The sequence below is a fragment of the Pipistrellus hanaki genome (assembly GCF_964339955.1).
Source record: "Pipistrellus hanaki genome assembly, chromosome: 2".
NCBI lineage: Eukaryota > Metazoa > Chordata > Mammalia > Chiroptera > Vespertilionidae > Pipistrellus > Pipistrellus hanaki.
Window position 1 is genome coordinate 100,342,712 of NC_140504.1, and position 18,894 is coordinate 100,361,605.

Below are 18,894 nucleotides of genomic sequence, written 5' to 3' on the forward strand. Positions count from 1 at the left end.
ACTTAAAGGTCTTGTATGCATGAATATTAGATATTATCATAAACAATGGACACAGACATTGGGGTGGTGAGGGCTTGCCCAGGATGGAAATTGTTGTTTTTTTTTTGTTTTTTTTTGGTGGGGGGGAGGGAAGTCAGGGAAAAAGGAGATAAATGTAAGTCTTTAGACATAAATAAATAAATAAATAAATAAATAAATAAATAAATAAATACAAGATAAAAAAAAATAGTGTTGTTTTAAAAAGCTAAGGGAAAGCTATAGAATAATGTTTATATAAATTTAAGGTTCACCGAAACTGGTTTGGCTCAGTGGATAGAGTGTTGGTCTGCAGACTGAAAGGTCCCAGGTTCGATTCCAGTCAAGGGCATGTACCTTGGTTGTGGTCACATCCCCAGTGGGGAGTGTGCAGGAGGCAGCTACCGATGTTTCTAACTCTCTATCCCTCTCTTCCTCTCTGAAAAAATCAATAAAATATTTTTTTAAAAGAAAGAAATTTAAGGTAGATACTCAAAAAATAACCCTACAGATTTCACAAGGATACAGACCTATTGAAGGATATATATCAAACATATTTGAGTGAATACCTGCACTGGAATTTATAATTATATGAGGGTAATAAATTAAGGACAAAACCTTATATATTAAAATTAGTTAGTATATTATGAAATGAAGAATATATCTAAATGAAATCTCAGTACTAGCTATTCAATGGGGGTGAAGGGAGAAAGATCATTGGATATTTACATTTTCATTTTCACTAGGTGTTTGACAAATTGTTATGGTGAACACTTTCCTGGCACTGAACAATCTCAAAATTTGTGAATAGATTTTGTAAAATAAGTTGCTGACAACTTCCTAATTATGATAGGCTATTCTAAATAAAGAGGTAATATGCAAATTTACCATCACTCCAACAGACAAGATGGCCACTTTTATGTGGTCTAAGATGGCCACTCCCATGTGAACAAAAGATGGCCACAACAAGTTGGACAGTTATAGGTGATCAGGCCAGCAGGGGAGGGCAGTTGAGGGGAACCAGGCATGCAGAGAAGGGAAATTAGGAGCAACTAGGTCTGCAGGGGAGGGCAGTAGGGAGGGACAAGGCCTTCAGGGAAGGGCAGTTGGGGATACCAGGCCAAGAGGTAATTTGCATATTACCTCTTTATTTAGAATAGCCTATCATAATTAGGAAGTTGGGGCGACTAGGCCAAGAGAGGAGGGAAGTTGGGGAGAGCAGGCCTGAAGGGGAGGGCAGTTGGGGGAACCAGGCTTGTAGAGGAGAACAGTTGGGAGGGTCAAGACTTTCAGGGGAGGGCAGTTGGGAGGGACAAGGCCTGCAGGGGAGGGTAGTGGAAAGAGACCAGGCCAGCAGGGGATGGCAGTTAGGAGTGACCAGGCTGGCTTGGCCTGAAGTGGAGGGCAGTTGGGGGAGACCAGGCTAGCAGGGGAGGGAACTTTTAGGGATAAGACTGAAGGGTAGAATAGTTGTGGAAGACGAGGCCTGCAGGGGAGGGCAGTTGGGGGGAACAAGGCCTGAAAGGGAGGGCAGTTGGGACAGATAAGGCCTGCAGGGAAAGGCAGTTAGGAGTGATCAGGCTGACAAGGAGGGCAGTTAAGGGTGACTGGGCCAGCAGGGAAGTGCAGTTAGGGGTGACCAAGCCTGCAGGGGAGGGCAGTTGGAGGTGACCAGGCCTGCAGGGGAATGCAGTTGGTAGGGACTAGGCCTGAAGTGGATGGCAGTTGGGAGAACCAGCCCTGCATGGGAGAGTAGCTAGGGGTGACCAGCAGGGGAAGGGACTTAGGGTTGACCAGGCTGGCAAGGGAGGGCAGTTAGGGGTGATTAAGCCAGCAGGGGAGGGAAGTTGGGAGTGACCAGGCCTGTAGTGGAGGGCAGTTAGGGGGTGACCAGGCCTGCAGAAAAGGGCAGTTGGAGGACACCAGAGCTGCATAGGAGGGTAGTTGGGGGTGACCAGGCTGGCAAGGAAGGGCAGTTTGGGGTGACTGGCCTAGCAGGGGAGGGCAGTTGGAGGTGACCTAGACTTTAAGAGAGGCCAGTTGAGAGGGACAAGGCCTGCAGGGGAAGGCATTTGGGAGAGACAAGGCCTGCAGGGGAGGGCAGCTGGAGGGAACAAAGTCTGAAGGGGAGGGAAGTTGGGAGGGACAAGGCCTAAAGGGGAAGACAGTTAGGGGTGACCAGACTGGCAAGGGAGGACAATTTTGAGTGACCAGGCCAGCAGGGGAGGATAAACGGGAGGGATAAGACCTGAAGGGGAGGGCAGTTAGGGGGGAACAAGCCTGCAGGGGAGGGAAGTTAACTGGGGGGAGAAGACCTGAAGGGGAAGGCAGTTGGGTTGGACAAGGCCTGAAGTGGAGGGCAGTTGGGGGAAACCAGCCCTGCATGGGAGGGTAGTTGAGGGTGACCAGACTGGCAAGGGAGGGGAGTTAGGGGGGACTGAATCAGCAGGTGAGGGCAGTTGGGGTTGACCAAGCCTGCAGAGAAGTGCAATTGGGAGGGATGAGGCCAGCAGGGGAGGGTAGTTGTGAGGGACAAAACCTGAAGGGGAGGATAGTTGGGGGGCCCAGGGTTGCAGGTCAGGGTAGTTTAGGTGACCAGGCCAGCCAGGCAGGGCAGTTTGGGGTGACCAGATTGGCAAGGGAGGGGAGTTAGGGGTGACTAGGAAAGCAGGGGAGGGCAGTTGGGGTTGACCAAGCCTGCAGGGGAGGGCGGTTGGGAGGGACAATGCCTGCAGAGGAGGGCAGTTGCGGGGGACCAGGATGCAGGAGAGAGAAGTTGGGGGTGACAAAGCCCGCAAGGGAGGACCATTGGGAGGGACAAAACCTGTAGGGGAAGGCATTTGGGGGAATCAAGGCCTGAAGGGAAGGGCAGTTAAAGGGGACCAGGCCTGCAGGGGAGGGCAGTTGGGGGCAACTAGGCCAGCAGGAGAGGGCAGTTTGGAGGGACAAGACCTGAAGGGGAGGGCAGTTGTGGAAAATAAGGCCTGAAGGAGGGCAGTTGTGGGCGACCAGCCCTGCATGGGAAGGTATTTGGGGGTAACCAGGCCAGCAGGGGAGGTCATTAGGGATCACCAGGCTGGCAAGGGAGGTTAGTTTATGGTGACTATGCCAGCAGGTTAGGGCTGTAAGGGATGACTAGGCTGGCAAGGGAGGGTAGTTAGGTGTTACTGGTCCATCAGGGGAGGGCAGTTGTGTGTGAACAGGTCAATAGGGAAGGGCAGTTGCAGGTGACCAGGCCAGCAGGGAAGGCCAGTTAGGGTTGAATTAGCTGGCAGGGAAGGGAAGTTGTGAAGAGCAGGTTTGCAGGGGAGGGCAGTTGTTGGGAACCAGCCTTGTAGGGGAGGGCAGTTGGGGGTGACCAGGCCAGCAGGGGAAGGCAGTTATTTATGACCAGGTTGGCAAGGAAGGGCAACCTTGGTGACCAGGCCAGCAGGGGAGGGCAGTTGGGAGGGACAAGACCTGAAGGGGAGGACAGTTGTGGGGGACCAGGCCTGAATGGGAGGGTAGTTGGGTGCCATCAGGCCAGCAAGGAAGGGCAATTAAGGTGACCAGGCCCATATTGAAGGGCAGAAGGGGCCGACAAGGCCTTTAGGGAAGGGTAGTTGAGGGCAATCAGGCCAGCAGGGGAGGGTAGTTAGAGATGACCAGGCTAGCAAGAGAGGGGAGTTACGGTTGTTGAGGCAAGCAGGAGAGGGCAGTTGCGGTGACCAGGCCAGCAGGGAAGTGCAGTTATAGGAAACATAAGGGTGACTGGGTTAGTAGGGGAGGCCAGCAGGGAAGGGCATTTGTGAAGAGCAAGCTTGCAGAGAAGGGCAGTTGTGGGGAACCAGCCTTGCAGGGGAGGGTATTGAAGGCGACCATGCCAGCAGGGAAGGGCCATTGAAAGGGACAAGAACTGAAGCAGAGGGCAGTTAGAGTGACCAGGCTGGCAAGGGAGGGCAGTTAGAGGTGACCAGGCCTGCAGGGAAGGGAAGTTGGGGCCGACAAAGCCTGCAGGAGAGGGTAGTTGGGGGCAACCAGGCCAGCAGGGAGGTCAGTTAGGGGTGACCAGGCCAGCAGGAAAGGGCAGTTGGTAGGGATTAGGCTGCAGGGGAAGGCAGTTGGGGGGAACCAGGCCAGTTGGAGAGGGCAGTTAGGAGTGACCAGACTGGCAAGGGCGAGGAGTTAGGCTTGACTGGGCCAGCAGGGGAGGGCAGTTAGGGTTGACCAGGCCAGTGGGGATGGGCACTTGGGGAAGAGCAACCTTTCATGGGAGGGTAGTTGTGGGAACCAGCCTTGCAGGGGAGGGCATTTAGTGGTGATCAGGCCTGCAGGGAATGGCAGATGGGGCCGACAAGGCTTGCAGGGGATGGTAGTTGGGGGCAACCAGTTAGAGGTGACCAGGCTGGCAAGGGAGAGGGCAGCTTAGGGTGATTGGGCCAGAAGGGTATGGCTGTTAGAGGTGACCAGCTGGCAAGGAAGGGCAGTTAGGGGTGATTGGGCCAGCAAGATAGGGCAGTTGTGGGTGACCAAGTCTACAGGAGAGGGCAGTTGGGAGGGACAAGGCCTGAAGGTGAGGGCAGTTGGGAGGGATAAGACCTGAAGGGGAGGGCAGTTTGGGGGTACCAGGCATGCAAGGGAGGGCAGTTGTGGGGGACCAGGCTTGATGGGAAGGGCAGTTGGGAGAAACAAGGCCTGCAGGGAGGGCACTTAGGAGTGACCAGGCTTGCAAGGGAGGGCAGTTAATGGTGACTGGGCTATCAGGGGAGAGCAATTGGGGGTGACCAAGCCTGCAGGGGTGGGCAGTTGGGAGGGACGAGGCCTGAAGGTGACGACTGTTTGGGGAGACCAGGCTTGCAGTGGAGGGCAGTTGGGGGGAATAAGGCCTGAAGGGGAAGGCAGTTGGGGGAACCAGGCCTGCAAGGGAGGGCAGTTGGGGATACAAAGTTTGAAGGGGAGGGAAGTTGGGAGGGACAAATCCTGTAGGGGAGGGCAGTTAGGGTGACCAGGCCTGCAGGGGAGGGTAGTTGTGGGCAACCAGGCCAGCAGGGGAGGGCAGTTATGGGTGAACAGGCTGGCAAGCGAGGGCATTTAAGGGTGACTGGGCCAGCAGGGGAGAGCATTTAGGGGTGACCAGCCTGGCAAGGGAGGACAGTTCGGCACAACCAGGCCAGCAGGGTAGGGCAGTTGGGGTGGACAAGACCTGAAGGGGAGGACAGTTTGAGGAGACCAGGCCTGCAGTGGAGGGCAGTTAGGGGGAATAAGGCCTGAAGGGTAAAGCAGTTGAGGGGGACCAGGCCTTCAAGGGAGCACAGCTGAGGGGGACAAAATTTAAAGGGGATGGAAGTTGGGAGGGACAAATCCTGTAGGGGAAGGCAGTTGGAGGTGACCAGGCCAGCATGGGATGGCAGTTATGGGTGACCAGGCTGGCAAGGTAGGGCAATTAGAGGTGACTGGGCCAGCAGGGGAGGGCAGTTGGGGATGACTAGTACAACAGGGTAGGACAGTTGGGGGTGACTAGGTCCACAGGGGAGGACAATTGGGGTGGCCACAGAGCAGTTAGGCATTGATCAGGCTGGCAGGGGAGTGGTTAGGGGGTGACCAGGCTGGCAAACAGAAGTGATTAAGGGCAATCATCCAGGCAAGCAATTGGGAACAAGCAGTCCTAGATTGTGAGAGGCATCCCAGATTGAATATCATGCAGGCTTGACTGAGGGACACCTCACTTCCATGCCTCTCGTAAGTTATATAAGTAATCAAGAACTTGTTCTCTGAACTTCTATAACACTAACTGAGCTCCCTTTTTATTTTTATCACTGTAAATAATCAAATTATTTTGTTACCATTATCCCTGAAAAATCTGCATTATTTCTCCTTAAATTGTACCTAAAGCTTATGACTCTTCAACTTGCTTTCAGGTAATGGGAAGTGTGCGCACTTCAAATTGTTAACCAGTATTCTCTCCTCTCAGGTTAATAGGTGATGGTGGGACTGACACATCAGCCACTGATGGCTCAGGCATTGGAGCTCCTCATTTATTTATTTATCCTGGCAATGCTGTCCTGCTCCTTTCTTGAGCCTTTCCTTACAAATGGCCAAAATGATTGAGTCAGGAGACATTGTTAAATGGCATTATAATCAACTTAACATGCAAGATAAACAAATAGGGAAGATGTTCAAGAATTTCAGTGTAAGCACAGGGATACAGTTTTACAATAGTAACATGAACATTCACAGCAGGCTTTGATAATGCTACAGTAATTTAAGCCTCTGAATGGCAATTGGTTGTGACAGTCTTGGTGGCAGACATCAAGGCCATCAAGGCGCTGCATTGAGTTCCCTTCAAGAAATAACTCACTGCCCAGCTGCCAAGACTGTGATTAGTAGATAGCCTCCAGCTTGTGTCTGCTTTGGGATCCCCTTAAGCATTACCATCAAGCCTCACTGTAGCCAGGAGAAAACTGCAGTTGGAGACTCCTCTAACAGGCAATCTTTGCTTAAAAATCTCAAATTCCTCAACTCTACATAATTATCATATGCCTTCCACCTGCCCAAACCTATTTCCTTCCCTTTTATTTATGCAAGTGTTACTCCCCCCCAAAAAAACAAAACAAAACAAAAACAAAAAACCCTGCAACACTTCTACCTGCATCTGAGATCTGCTTCAGAGTATCCTATCTGGCAGTACTGCTGAAAAGTGTCATTTACATATTTTCATATTTCTGGGGAATTTGGTCAGACTCTAAAGGAGGGAAAGTCTGGGGAAAAAAACAAACCTAAAATTGTATAAAAAATGCATGTGTGCATATGTGAAGTTTTCCAAAGGGTTCTTAGGTTTTAAAAAGATTCTTAGTCCAGCCTGTGTAGCTCAGTGGTTGAGTTCAACCTCTGAACCAGATGGTCACAGTTCAATTCCTAGTCAGGGCACATACCAGGGTTGTGGGCTCAATCCATGTAGAGCATGCAGGAGGCAGATGATCAATGATTCTCTCTCATCATTAATGTTTCTATTTCTCTCTCCCTCTGCCTTCCTTTTTAAGATCAATACAAAAATATTTTAAAGACTCTTAAAGGTATCTGTCACATAGGATGATCATTATCAACTCTTTCAATATCCATTCTTTCCTTGACTTTAAGGCAGAGAATAGAAATGTCAGAATAAAGACTCATTATCTAACTTTCATTTCAGAAAGGCCTCAACAGGTAGCCACATTACTAAATAGGAAGAGCTAATCTCCACCCTTCTTCAATCAGCTTCACAGCTTGTTGCTCAAACAGCCAGCTTGGACTATATGACGTAGAAGTCAATTGCTGAAGAAAGGAAAATAAATTAGAAGCCTATATCCTTGAGCATCATGAAGGCAAAATTCTAGTTACTGACTAGGTTGGTAGAAAGGAGAAATAAACTATCGCCTTTTGGGGGTTTTCTGCTGAATCTAATTCTAACCAATCCAGAGTTCACAATTCCAAAAGACTGGTAATATTTCCTTAAATTAATCTAACTTGCAAATGTCTTGCATTCAGAATTTCTATTTATTTAAATATTTTATTGACTTTTAGAGAGAGAGGAAGGGAAAGGGAGAAACATGGACATAAAAGGGAAACATCAATTGGCTGCTTCCTACATGCCCACTATCAGGGATTGACCCACAGCCCTGGCATGTGCCCTGACCTGGAATCAAATCAGCAACCTTTAAGTTGGGACGATGGGATGATGCCCAACCAACTGAGCCACACAGGCCAGGGCCAGAACTATTTATTACTTATACTGTATACCACCATACCTGACACGCATTTGAAATTCAATTTTGATCTTGAAAATGTATGGTAGCTATCTGGGACCCAATGTCATTTTGACTTGCATCTCTCTGATGATTAGTGACTTTGAGCAAGCAATTTTTCACATGTCTCTTGGCCTTCTGTATGTCCTTTTTCAAAAAGTATATATTTAAGTCATTTTCCCATTTTTAGATTGAATTGTTTATTTTTTACATTGTATGAGTTCCCTATAAATTTTGGAGATTAAACCCTTATCAGAGATAACATTGGTAAATAAGTTCTCCCATGCAGTGGGCTTTCTTGTTGTTTTGTTGATGTTTTCCTTTGCTATACAGAAGCTTTTTATTTTGATGTGGTCCCATTTGTTTATTTTCTCTTTAGTTTCCACTGCCCTGGGAGTTGTATCAGTAAAGATATTGCTACGACATATGTCTGCTATTTTGCTGCCTATTGATTCTTCTAAGATTTTTTATGGTTTTCTGTTTTATGTTTAAGTCCTGTATCCATCTTGAGTTTATTTTTGTGTATGGTGTAAGTAGGTGGTCTAGTTTCATTTTTATTTTGCATGTATCTGTTCAATTTTTCCAACACCGTTTACTGAAGAGACTGTCTTGACTCCACTGTATACTCTTGCCTCCTTTGTCCAACATTAATTAAGCATAATGTCTTGGGTCGATTTCTGGGTTTTCTGTTCTGTTCCACTGGTCTATATGTCTGTTCTTATTGCCAGTACCAGGCAGTTTTGAGAATAGTGACTTTGCAATATAGCTTGGTATCTGGTATTTGGGGGAACTTTGTTCTTCTTTCCCAAAATTGCTGCTGCTATTAATGAGGTACCATCTCACACCTGTCAGAATGGTTATCAACAAATCAACAAACAACAAATGCTGGTGAGGATGCAGAGAAAAAGGAACCCTCTTGCACTGCTGGTGCAGCCAATGTGGAGAACAGTATGGAGTTTCCTCAAAGAATTAAAAATGGATCTTCCATTTGACACAGTAATCCCACTTCTAGGAATATATCCCAAGAAAACAGAAACACCAATCAGAAAGAATATATTCACCCCTACATTTATAGAATCCCAATTTACAATAGCTAAGACTTGGAAACAGCCTAAGTGTCCATTAGCAGATGAGTGGATTAGAAAACTCTTGTACATCTACATGATGGAATACTATGCTTATATAAAGAAGAATGAATTCTTACCATTTGCAACAGCATAAATGGAACTGGAGAGCATTATGCTAAGTGAAATAAACCAGTCAGAGAAAGATAAATATCAAATGATCTCACTCATTTGTGGATTATAATGAACAACATAAACTGATGAACAAAAATAGAACCAGAGACATAGAAGCATCTAATAGAGTGTCCAACCTATGAGGGAAGGCAGCGGGTAAGAGATCAACCAAAGGACTTGTATGCAAGCATATGAGCACAACCAAGGGACACAGATAGTAGGGGGAGTGAGAGTATGTGCTGGAGAGTGGGAGTAGCTGGGGAGAGGTCAATGGGGGGGAAATGAGACTCGTGTAACACTTTAAACAAAAATTTAAATTAAATATATATATATATTTAATTTAAAATTTTAAATATATATTTAAATTTATATATTTAAATTTAAATTTAAATATATATAATTTTTATATTTAAATTTAAATTTAAATATATATATGGGCCCCACATACTGTTGTAAACTACACATTTCTGCTAAAGTCTTTCCATTTAATTTATTTCTGATTTAAACAAAAGCCTCTTAGGCTATAAATCTCAGCATTTGAGCTTTTGTTATCAAACTGTTGAATATGTCCCAATATCTGCTTTAACCTTAGAATCTCATCTGGTTCCAATATTATTTTATGGTTTATTTAAACTGTATATAGTTATCCAGCTTTTTAAAGATGGAATTGCCTTTTAATAATGGAAAATATGTTCTCTTTATTGAATCTCTGTGAAAGCACTAGGCAGCTGACTAGCAGTCTGTCCCAAGATAGAGCTTTGACTGAGGATTAACTATACATTAATGAACAACCCCTTTTTCTACATTGACCAAATCACAACACCGTAGGAATTCAAAAGAGCTAAAATAAGAATATTGAAAGTAGATATTTCATGATAATCATAAACATTTTGAAGTTTTTTTTAAGTCATCTATACCTTATTCTTAGTCTATTTCCCACTTTCCCACTAAATACTATATTTGGGTTACATGTGAGGTATAAATTCTCCCCAATTGTCTACTGTTGAATCCACATATGCCATTAAGATAAAACAAGCTCATTCTGAACTAAGAGCCTCTGGCTAGTTTTGTATCTTTCAGGGAAAATCTGAAATTTGAGTAAGCAATCATTTTAGTAGAGGCTTTGGAAATGAGTACTTTTCCTTTTATGGAACTTATTCCAGTCACTTCTCTGTTCTCTGGCAAGTCCAAACAACAGCTTAACCATTTCTGTACTTTGTTCAAAGCTTGGATGAGAGAAGTTATTCAAGGACATCGATCTAACTCTTGAAGTTCCATCATTTTCCTCACAATGAATTACAAGCTCTGCAAGATGCAAAAAGAAAGTCACCATCCCTGATGTCTTAACTTCCTCGCTCACATCCTGGCTACCACAGTAGCCTCTGGACGCTGGCAGCTGTGTTAGCAAAACCACATGAGTTTCCCCATGTTGACTCTGCCTCAGGATTCTCACAGGGCCAGATACCAGACCCACATCGGTTGTCATGTTTGTCACATTTGGCTCCAGTGGCCCCTGTACTGATAGACATGAGGACATGTCTTTCTTGGAGCCTTTTACTGTGCTTGTGACCAAGCTGCAGAAAACCTGCTGCTTTCTTAGAGCCTTTTACTGTGCTTGTGACCAAGCTGCAGAAAACACCAAGTGAAGCCATGTACTTCAGTTATATATTTTTTTCTTTTTTTAAATCTTTATTGTTCAGATTATTAGGAATCAGTAATACTTTTAAAGGGAGGGAGAGAAATTGCCCAGAACTTCTTGTGTAGTGCACCCCCTGAAGAGGGCAGCCTAGAGCCAGGCAGACTGAGTTTGCCCACAGTTAGTCACATACCTCCCATTATTTACCATCTGGATCTGTGAATTGAGGATAATAGGACCTAACTCTTAAGACTAATATAAAGAAAAAAGAAGTTAAAATGTGTAAAGCACTTGGAACAAGGCATGGTACATTGTAAGAATTAAATAAATGTTTTTTATATACATTTTTTGTTTAAATTTCACCTAATAAAGGATCCATCCAAATTTTGTTTCTTACATAAAAATGGGCCTTTAAATTAATGGATGTGTTTTCACAAGATTTTAGTCCTGTTTCTATTTTCCAATTTAGAGTTCACCTCACTTAAATAAGATTCAATTGAGCTCATTTCAGCTGCCTCACACAGTACCATCCATGAACAAGATCCTGTGTATGCACAGTGGCAGGCTGGTGAGCCACGCCCACCCTCAGGACATGTTCCTCTGGCAGAAGGATGTAGTGTCAGCACAGCTGTCACTTGAGCTTGGCTTCATATGCCCTTGTCTGTAACTAATGAATCTAGCAGCTGTCATCCACCTTTAACCATCTATAAACACATAATTTAAAATAAAAGATGCATTGCTCTAAAGGAAAATGAAATGGGTTGTGGTGGCCCAAAGGAGGAAAGATCATTTGTTAGCCTTTCTCTGGGTTTAGTTATAATTATTATGCATACTGTCTCATCTTAAAATATTGTCTTTCCTCTATCCATTCAAAGTAGGCATGCAGATTAGGGTCTGGAAAGTATTGCTTAGTATAAATCAGTAAAATTTAAATTATTAGATATTTTTTAATTTTAATAAATGAGCTTTAAAATGGAGTTTATCAAGTAGAAGTCCTTTTTTAACAATAGAAAGGACTGTTTTGCACCTAGCCTAAGTCATACAGGTCTCTATCTGAGAGAATCTAACTTGCCTTAATTTGGTTCCTATCAACTTACACAAGCACTCTGACCTAAACCCTCCCTGTCCAGGTGACCTAAAAAGAGCTCTCACAAGTGCTCAACCGCCAGCCTACTCTCCACCACCTATACTGCTTCATGAGCTTCTGCAATGCCTATCTGGAAATAGCAGTCTTCCTGTCAGCTAGGAGCAGGTCTTCAAGGTATGGACTTTATTTATAAAGCATACCTAAACATCTTTATTCTCAAAGGAATGTGACAAACCAATAAGTAGATGCCTCTCCACAGATCTTGAGCTTTGATTATAAATTATGTTTATAGTTTTTTTTTCCTGTATAACTCTTGATCTTTTACTACTAAACAGGCACATAGTAAAAGTCAGTAACTACTCAGTCTTTCTTGTACTGTCCCTTTGTGTCAGTCTGTGTTTACTATGGTGATACTGCACATGGGTATGCTGTGTCATAAACATGGTCCTGCACAGCACTGATTTGTCTGAGGGAATGCACATGAAAGAAAAATGGAGGTAGTCTGCTGGGGAAGCACTGACTCTCATGGATTTGTTCCTGAGGAGGGGGCCAGGCTGTATCCTTTCCCTCCTGGCTGCGAGGGGCAGGATTGGAATCCTAACTTTTTTATTTTCTTTCATAAAAGATGCATTTCACATGACAGCTAGAAAGGAAAGGAAGAAGAAAAAAGAAGAAGAATCTGTAGAGCTTTATGTTGTGTGCATAAATGTTTACAAGGGTTATATCTTCTTGTTGGATTTTTTCTTTTATCATTATGTAGCATCACTGTCTCTTACTATAATCTTTGTTTTAAAGTTTATTTTTTCAGATTTAAGTATTGCTATCCCAGGTATTTTTTGTTTGTTTCTTTTTAATTTCATTTGCATGAAATATCTTTTGCAATTTTTTTTTTTTTTTTTTTTTTTTTTTTTTTTTTTTTTACTTTTAGTCTGTGTATCTTTCATTCTGAGGTGGACTGAAATATTTATTTTGAGAAACCAGCTGAAATAAGTAGGGGAGTGCCTTTGTAGGTAACTAACTGTCTTTCTCTTGCTGCTTTTCAGATTATCTCTTTGTCTTTAATCTTTGCCATTTTATTTATTTTTTTTAATCATTTATTTATTTATTTATTTATTTTTACATATTTTATTGATTTTTTTTGCCCCCCTCCCTCCCTCTCACACATCCCCTCCCTCCCCAGAGTTTTATGTCCATTGGTTGTACTTATATGCATGTATACAAGTCCTGCGGTTGATCTGTTATCTCCCCCAGAACCTCCTCCCCTCCCCGCTGTAATTTGACAATCTGCTTGTTGCTTTACTGTCTCTATATCTATATTTTGGTTCATCGTTTATAATGATCTTTATTATCCACAAATGAGTGGGGTCATGTGGTTTTCTCTTTCATTGATTGGCTTATTTCACTCAGCATGATGTTCTCCAATTCCATCCAGGTTGCTGCAAATGATGAGAATTCCTTCTTTTTTATGGCAGCATAGTATTCCATTGTGTAGATGTACCATAGTTTTTGGATCCTATCATCTGCTGATGGGCACCTAGGCTGTTTCCAAATTCTGGCTATTGTAAATAGATTGTGCTGCTATGAACATAGGGGTGCATATATCCTTTCTGATTGGTGTTTCTAGTTCCTTGGGATATATTCCTAGGAGTGGGATTACTGGGTCAAATGGGAGTTCCATTTTCAGTTTTTTGAGGAAACTCCACACTGATCTCCACAGTGGTTGCACCAGTCTGCATTCCCACCAGCAGTGCACGAGGGTTCCTTTTTCTCCCCAACCTCGCCAACACTTGTCGTTTGTTGATTTGTTGATGTTGGCCATTCTGACAGGTGTGAGATGGTACCGCATTGTTGTTTTGATTTGCATCTCTCGTATAATTAGTGACTTTGAGCATGATTTCATGTGACTTTTGGCCTTCCTTCTGTCTTCTTTTGAAAATATTCTATTTGCAAATATGTTCTCCCACACAGTGGGCTTTCTTGTTTTTTGGTGATGGTTTCTTTTGCTGTAAAAAAGCTTTTTATTTTATGTAGTCCCATTTGTTTATTTTCTCTTTAGCTTCCATTGCCCTAGGGGCAGTATCAGTGAAGAAGTTCTTTTGGCATACGTCTGAGATTTTGCTGTCTGTGGATGCTTCTAGTATTTTTATGGTTTCCCATCTGATGTTTAAGTCCTGTATCCATTTTGAGTTTATTTTTGTGTATGGTGTAAGTTGGTGATCTAGTTTCATTCTTTTGCATGTGTCTTCCCAATTTTCCCAACACCATTTATTGAAGAAACTGTCTTGACTCCATTGTATATTCGTGCCTCCTTTGTCAAATATTAATTGAGCATATTGATTTGGGTTGATATCTGGGTTCTCGATTCTATTCCGTTGATCTATATGTCTGTTCTTGTGCCAGTTTTGAGAACAGTGGCTTTGTAATACAGTTTGAAGTCTGGTATTGAGATCCCTCCTACTTTACCCTTCTTTCTCAGGATTGCTGTGGCAATTTGGGATCTTTTATTGTTCCAAATGAACTTTTGGAGAGTTCTTTCTAGGTCAGTGAAATATGCCTTTGGTATTTTAATGGGGAGTGCATTGAACCTATAGATTGCTTTAGGAAGTATGGACATTTTGGTGATGTTGATTCTACCAATCTATGAACATGGTATGTTCTTCCATCTGTTTACATCTTCCTCTATTCCTTTTTTCAGTGTCGTGTAGTTTTCCATGTATAGGTCTTTTGCCTCCTTAGTTAAGTTTATTCCAAGGTATCTTAATTTTTATGGTGCGATGGTAAATGGGATTGCCCTTTTAGTCTCTGTTTCTGCAAGTTCACTATTGGTGTATAGAAATGTCATAGATTTCTTGGCGTTAATTTTGTATCCTGCTACATTGCCAAATTCGTTTATTAAGTCAATTAGTTTTTTAATGGAGTCTTTTGGGTATTTTATGTACAATATCATGTCATCTGCAAATAAGGATAACTTTACTTCTTCTTTTCCAATTTGGATGCCTTTTATTTCCTCCTCTTGTCTAATTGCAATGGCTAGTACTTCCAGTACTCTGTCAAACAGGAGTGGCGAGAGTGGACATCCCTGTCTTGTTCCTGTTCTTAGAGGGAATGGTTTTAATTTTTGCCCATTGAGTATAATGTTGGCTGTGGGTTTATCATATATAGCTTTTATTATTTTAAGGTATGATCCTTGTACTCCCACCTTGCTGAGAGTTTTTATCAGGAAAGGGTGTTGGATTTTATCAAATGCTTTTTCTGCATCAATTGATATGACTATATTGTTTTTATCTTTCAATTTGTTTATGTGATGTATCACATTTATTGATATGCAGATATTGTACCATCCTTGCATTCCTGGAATAAATCCTACTTGGTCGTGGTGTCTGATCTTTGTGATGCTCTGCTGGAGCCAATTTGCTAGAATTTTGTTGAGGATTTTGGCATCTATGTTTATGAGGAATATTGGCCTGTAATTCTCTTTCATTGAGTTGTCTTTATCTGGTTTTGGTATTAGGGTGATGCTGGCTTCATAGAAGGAGTTTGGAAGTGTTCCTTCCTCTTGGATTTTTTGGAATAGTCTGAGGAGGATAGGTTTTAGTTCTTCCTTGAATGTTTGGTAAAACTCTCCTGTGAAGCCATCTGGCCCTGGGCTTTTGTTTGCTGGAAGCTTTCTGATGACCGTTTCAATTTCTTCCCAAGTCACTGGTCTATTGAGATTTTTAGATTCTTCCTGATCGAGTTTTGGAAGTTTGTATTTTTCTAGGAATATGTCCATTTCCTCCAGGTTGTTCAGTTTGTTGGAATAGAGTTGTTCGTAGTATTTTTTAACAATCCGTTGTATTTTGGCGGGGTCTGTTGTTATTTCACCTCTTTCATTTCTGATTTTGTTTATTTGGGTACTCTCTCTTTGTTTCTTGGTTAGCCTGGCTAGAGGTTCATCTATCTTGTTTATTCTTTCAAAGAACCAGCTCTTGGTTTTGTTGATCTTATGTATTGTTTTTTTGGTGTCTATGTCGTTTATCTGTGCTCTGATTTTTGTCATTTCCTTCCTTCCGCTTACACTGGGCTTTGCTTGTTGCCCTTTTCTAACTCTTTGAGTTGTAGAGTTAGATCATCTGTTACCCTTTTTTCTAATTTTTTGCAATAGGCTTGTAAGGATATGAACTTCCCTCTCAAAACTGTTTTTGCTGTGTCCCATAGATTTTGGATTGTTGTGTTTTCATTGTCATTTGTTTCCAGGATGTTTTTAATTTCTTCCTTCATTTCTCTGGTAACCCAGTCCTCGTTTAATAGCATGCTGTTTAGTCTCCATGTGTTTGATTTCTTTGGATTATTTTTATTGTAGTTAATTTCCAGTTTTATGCCATTATGGTCTGAGAAGATACTTGATATGATTTCTATCTTCTTGAATTTGAAGAGACTTTGCCTATGTCCCAAAATGTGGTCTATCTTTGAGAATGTCCCATGTGCACTTGAGAAGAATGTATATTCTGTTGCTTTGGGGTGGAGTGTTCTGAAGATGTCAATTAATTCCATCTGGTCTAGTGAGTCATTTAGGATTGATATTTCTTTGCTGATTTTTTGTTTAGATGATTTGTCCAAGGGTGACAGTGGGGTATTAAAATCTCCTGCTATGATTGTATTTCTATTAATCTCTCTCTTAATGTCCTCCAGCAGTTTTTTTTTTTTAATGTATTTGGTTGCTCCTGTATAGGGTGCATATATATTTACCAGGGTTATTTCTTCTTGTTGGATTGTTGCCTTCAGTATTATGAAGTGGCCTTCATTATCTCTTATTATGTCTTTCACTCTGAGATCTAATTTGTCAGATATAAGTATTGCTACCCCAGCTTTTTTTTCATTTTCATTTGCCTGGAAAACTTTTTTCCATCCCTTCACCCTGTCTGTGTGCATCTTTTTTTCTGAGGTGGTTTTCTTGTAGACAACAGATGTATGGGTCTTGTTTTCTTATCCAATCTGTTACCCTATGTCTTTTGATTGGAGCATTTAATCCATTTACATTTAAGGTTATTATTGATAGGTACTCATTTGACGCCATTTTTATTCTCTACCCGTGTTCCTTCTTCAATTCCTATTTCTTTATTTTTACAGTAGACCCTTTAGCATTTCTTGCATTGCAGGTTTGGTGGAGTTAAATTCCTTCAGTCTTTTTTTGTCTGTGAAGCTCCTGATTTCCCCTTCAATTTTGATTGATAGCCTTGCTGGGTACAGTATTCTTTGATTCAGACCCTTCCTTTGCATGACTTTGTATATTTCATCCCATTCCCTTCTGGCCTGATAAGTTTCTGTTGAGAAATCAGTTGTTAGTCTGATGGGGGTTCCTTTGTATGTAACTTTCTCTCTCTCTTTGGCTGCTTTTAAGATTCTTACTTTGTCGTTGGTGTTTGCCAATTTGATTATAATGTGCCTTGGAGTCTGTCTTCTGGGATTCATTTTGCTTGGGACTCTGCGAGCATCTTGGATTTGTGTGGGTTTTTTCTTCTCTATTTCAGGAAAGTTTTCTGTCATTATTTCTTGAAATACTTTTTCCATGTCTACCTCAGTTTCCTTTCCTTCTGCAACCCCTATTATTCGAATATTATTTTGTTTTGTATTGTCCCAAAGCTCCCGTAGGCTCTCCTCCTGCTTTTTAATCTTTTTTTTCTAGAAGCTGCTCTACTTGGGTATTTTTTTCCATCTTATCTTCTAGCTCACTGATGCGGTCCTCTGCTTCATCTAGTCTACTCTTGATGCTTTCTGTTGAGTTCTTCATGGTAGCGATGTCATTTTTCTTTTCTTCTTGGTTCTTCTTCAATTCCTCATGGTTCTTCCTCATTTCTTCTTGGTTATTGTCAAATTTCTCTTCCATTCTTTCTAGCCATCCTATGATCATTATTCTGAATTCTTGTTCTGGTAGGCTGCTTACCTCTGACTCGTTTACTTCCTTTTCTGGTGATGCCTGCTTTTCTTTCATGTGCCGACTATGTTTTTGTTTCCCCATGGCCTCTTTTCTCAGGATGTCTGGTTATGTGGTGTTACTTCTCCTGCGTTGATTTAAAGGTACAAAATACAACACTACCAGGCACAACACAAGAGGCACTTAACAGGAATGTATTTACAATATTAATAACCTCTAATAAAGGTGACCACTAGAGAAAGGCAACTTAGGGGATAGGAGAGAAAGAGGATAGGTAAAAATAAAATAAAGAAAAATTTAAAAAAATTAAAATTAAAAAAAATTAAGTAAATAAAATAAAAAAAGAGGGATAAAGAGATAGAAAAAGAGGAAAAAAAGTAATGACAAAATGAAGTTGGAAAACAGAGAAAAAAAGAAAGGAGAGAGAGAGAGAGAGAGAGAGAGAGAGAGAGAGAGAGAGAGAGAGAAGAAGCAAACTAAAAGAGAAATGGGAAACAAACTATATATATGTGGAGAAAATTGCCATAGAACAACCACTGAACCCAGCCAATGCCAGTAACAATACTTGGAGATTAATGCCAACTACAATATCCCGTATTATTAAGTAAGGCTATGATATACAGAAGTACAAGAAACAAACAAAAACAGAGGATTTAAAAAAAAATACAAAGCAACAATAACAACACAGTAATAAGCATAACAATTTCACTAACAAGCATAAAAATTCACAATAATCAACCTTCACTCAAACAATGCGAAAAGGATAGAGGGGAGAACAGTTTTTTGGTTTTTTTTTTAACTAGTTAATATAGTGCAGAGATTGGTATTTATACACTTGGATCAGGAGTTGGAAATTAGGTCTATAAGTATAGTGAGAGCTTTAGCAGGGGGTATACAGAAAGAATAGAGGAAAAACTAAAGCCAGAAAGGGATAGGATAAACCGTAGACTAAAAGGGTAAAGTTTTGTAAGAGACTGATGGTGTAAAGGTCGAGTTGAGATAGGGTTGAATGATGCTATAGTAGAGATTAAAATAGAATGAAGGTTACTCCCAATGTAAAATAAAGAAAAAATAAAATGGTACTGGAGAGGGAAAAAAAAAATAAAAAAAAATTGCAAAATAGCAGTAGTATTAGTGTGATAGAGATTGAAAAATGTAATAATTAAAAAGGTAAAATCAAGTAAGGAAAAAAAGAAAAAAAAATCGTTTCTTAAGTAAAAGATATAAAAAATGAAAATTAAATA